Below are 3,729 nucleotides of genomic sequence, written 5' to 3'. Positions count from 1 at the left end.
GTAAGTGATGTCTCTTGGAGGTTCAGGCCTTCACAAAGCAGGTTTCTGCTGTGCAGAATACACTTGGGAGACGAGTGTCTCTGTGCCAGCATAACTTGTCTCTGAGATAGCCCTTCTCTGAGGTCATGAGGCTAGGCTTTTGTTGCTCCGGAGAGGCTCCTGGTTATCCCTCCTGGAGGCTGGGAAAGTGGCTTCCAGGAGCTCAGTTAACAGTGCAGAGAGTGGGAGAGAGTTACTCAGACACTCACGGAGCATCCTGCTCCCCAACCCCTCCACCAGGACCTTAGATGGCTCATGTCAAATCTCAGATAAAACCTTAGTACGATTTTCATCCACAGCCTTGCAGGGGTGTGCCCATCTGTAAGGAGGTTCTTGCCCACGTCTCTCTGCAGCCTCCTTCGTGGGATGCACACGTCTTCAGAACCTGTACCATAGACTGGCAGCCTGGGACTCTCATAGGTCCTATCTATAGGGGAAGCCTCTTTCTTCCTTGCTTGGACTGGTGAGAAGGACCCGTTAGCTCTGGGAGCCTGCGCTGACCCCCAGCTATGTTTTGGGTTATGCCTGCGTCCTGATACCTGACCAGGAACAAACCATTCTTATTCCAGGGTCTTCCTTTGTCTCCATACTTATCAGGGTTTCTGCAGCTACCTCCTCTGTTCCTTGAACTAACCATAGTGAACGGGCATGATAGAGAACTTAACAGATGCCCAGGCCTCGTTCTCATTGTCTGCAATATGGGTGCTTCAGGCAGCTCACCCCTAGACACAAGCATCCTGTGACCCCTGACTGCTCTTCGAACAAAGGAGACTGAGTGCATTGAGGCTTAGGGACCATCACGGGTGCATATTGGTGACAGTACGAGGTGCCCCTCACAGGGATTGGGAGTCTCTCTGTTCACCACCAATGCTAGCATGCCCAAACTGGGGGACAGAAGGGGGTAACTGATACAGAGAAGGGTCAGGAAGATTCTGGAACCATGGGCTGGGCCTTGACATTTTCCCTGAACAATGGGAAATCTTCCTTCCGCTTGTAGACATGGTGACAAGGGACCCAGGGAAGGGTGTTGTCACTCCTAAGGATGACATCTGATGCTCCTGCTCCCTTCCCTCCCATTTCTTTCTTCTAGGATCAGTTTGTGACCAGCACTGCTCACTCTTTCTGCCATCTCTTCACCAAGTAGCCCTTTCCGATGGGCTTCAAAGCAACCATTGCTTCCTCCTGTATCTCGGCCTCATCATCCTTTTCTTCGGCCTCCACCAGCAGACATCCCCAAGAGACACTGGAAGATGCCGGCTTAAAGAACAGGACCAGGGACCGATACAAACAGGGCTGTCCCCATGGAGACCCTGGCAGAGGACAGTGTAGCTCTCAGCAGATTCCCAGAACTGCAGTTCATTGACTTCAGGAGGGATGCAATGGATTACGGCTTCATACCCACTTCTCACATGGATTTGTAACCATTTGCTAACCTCCTGCCTCTGTGAGATAGAGTCCTCTAATGAGACTGCCTTCTCTTCAGTGGTCACTGTATTTGACAAATGTGTCTCTGGGGCTCAGATTCTGCAGTTAGTGGTCACGATCACCGGTAAAAGAAACAAGCCTCGGTGTGGAGGAAGTCAGGGATGGCTGGCTATCTGATCTGCAGTGGGAAATTACTTGGTTTCGGATGTAGTGATGAACAGTTACCCCTCCCTTTGACCCCTACATAGCTCTTGGCTCACCACCCTCTGTACGCTTATCACCGCAGTTATGTGGTTCCCTGGCGAGTTACGGGGCTGAGAGAAATGGCCACGTGCACAGACCAGAATTGTTTTCTGTCAGCGTGGACTTCTCTGCTTTGTTCACTGGTCTCTTCTGTAAATATCCACAAATAAACTTATCTAAAATCAATGGCTCTCCTGTCTCAGTGGGAGACACTGGAGTCCACTGAGAACTCGGAATTTAAAGTGTACAGAACTCCTCTACAGAGAGATAGGGGGGACTAGTGAGAAAGGTTGGTCTTCATTTATTTTTCACATGGGAAGTCTCCCCAGCCTAAACACGGCTGGACGTTAGATGATGGCATGGCCTATAAGAAGTGGCCAGAGCTGGGAGGAGACTTTGATCTCCCTGTGGATTTACAAATAGCCCAGGAGGCAGAGCTGAGAGGGGAAAATACAAAATAAGCAGTTAGCTTTGAATTTCAGACAAGCAATGAGTACATTTCACCCTGAGTGTGTCACACATGGAGTTTGGAATGTATCTATACTAAAAAGTATACTTTTATTTGCTTAGTCTGGTAATCCCACAAGAAAGGTGACTAAAAATTTCAGTGTCTAAGTAGAAACAAAAACATAACCAAGAGGAGGTCGGCTGCCCAGAGAGCACAAAAGGATTCCGAGTAAGGAGAGAAATGCTCTCTAGGTGGGGCAGATGGAACCCATACAAAAGCCAGGCTTTTACCTGTGCTGTGAATCCCTATTCCCACAACCCACTCCTTGTTTTCATTGCGCCTGAGAGACCCATAGACCTCAGGGGAATTCATGCATGTATTTATTCACTAGAGCAGCTGAGTTCTAGCTTAACACCCAATCTCAGGTCATTTCTAGTGTTTGCAGAATGTCCCTGGCAGCTGAGGTATATCCAGGAGAGTTCATGCCTTTATTATGCCTGCTTCCCTTCCTGGACTGTGCTCCCACACACCAACTAAATAGCAGGTCAGCGGGTCTCGAAGATTCTGCCCCAGAACTGGGGTTACAGTTAGCATGCCTGGCTTTTGCATGGGTTCCGACTCAGGTTCTGATGATTTGTGGACCAGAGCTTGACTGAGTAACTCCTCTGCCCTCCACTATTACACCCTCTGAAAGAAAAACCTTCCCAAGCCTAAAACCTGGTCCTCACATTACATAGGGGTATGTTGAAGTTCAGTGTTTTTCATGTGTATAAAAATAATGGTTTCTTTTTTCAGACACCGATATGTATTATATTATTAAGTATTTTTTGACTTTAAACTCACGCCCCCTCCCACTACTTTAGAGTGGGATTCCCGGAGTCACTGCTCAGAGTCGTTGTATTGACTTCCTGGTTGTCCCTATGCAGCGGACTGTTGAGGACAGTGAGGGTGTCAGAGCTACCCCAGACCAAGCGTGTGATGTATGACGAAGCCATTTCTTCTGGTGCTTTCAATGGATATAGTATTAGCCTGCAGATGTGCAAACCGGACACCTCTTGCAAATGAGAGAAGCGAGATGCATAGAGGTTATGAGACTTGTTCACGTTGACCCAGAGTGTAAGTGATGGAGTGCTTCTAACATAGGCTTGTCTTATTTTGAAGTCTGTTTCCTATGAGGGCTTGGCGGATGGTGAGGTGAAGGGCTGAGGTGCCCCGGAGGAAGTTCCTGAGTAAGCTGGAGCCCTTAGGAATGTCCACTAGGAGGTGAAAACCTATGTGGTGGCTGTACATCATAGCAGCTGAATTCTATCTCACTTCACAGTCTCACTTCCTGCTTTCCTTCCTGAGCTGTGACCAAAAGGGCTAGAGTTGACCTGCAAGAGAGAGAAGCCAGCAGGTGGTGCTGTCTGAGTTAAAGAGGCAGGCCACTGCTGCCTTGGAAATGACAGAAGGGCTGTCATTCATCCGCACCTAGACACTGGCTTTTCTCTGTCCGGTGTTTCAGTTACTTATGGTAGCCAAGAGCATGGTGGGAGAAAAAAGCTGGAACAAACCAGTTAGGACCTTCCTCTGGC

General features: G+C 48.8%; 1 long non-coding RNA gene across 4 annotated transcripts in view; it reads left to right on the top strand.

Annotated features, from left to right (window-relative positions):
• The window catches only part of LOC120102392 (uncharacterized), a 66,277-nt gene extending 64,384 nt beyond the window's left edge, over nt 1-1,893 (top strand). For all 4 annotated transcript variants that reach the window (XR_005503900.2, XR_005503899.2, XR_005503898.2 and 1 more), the window contains one exon: nt 1,130-1,893. This is a non-coding gene — a long non-coding RNA (uncharacterized LOC120102392). The remainder of the gene's footprint in view (nt 1-1,129) is intronic.
• Nucleotides 1,894-3,729: the final 1,836 nt, after the last annotated feature.

The sequence above is a fragment of the Rattus norvegicus genome, chromosome 4, assembly GCF_036323735.1.
Source record: "Rattus norvegicus strain BN/NHsdMcwi chromosome 4, GRCr8, whole genome shotgun sequence".
NCBI lineage: Eukaryota > Metazoa > Chordata > Mammalia > Rodentia > Muridae > Rattus > Rattus norvegicus.
Note: the sequence above shows the minus strand (reverse complement) of the source record. Positions and strands in the feature narration are given on the sequence as shown.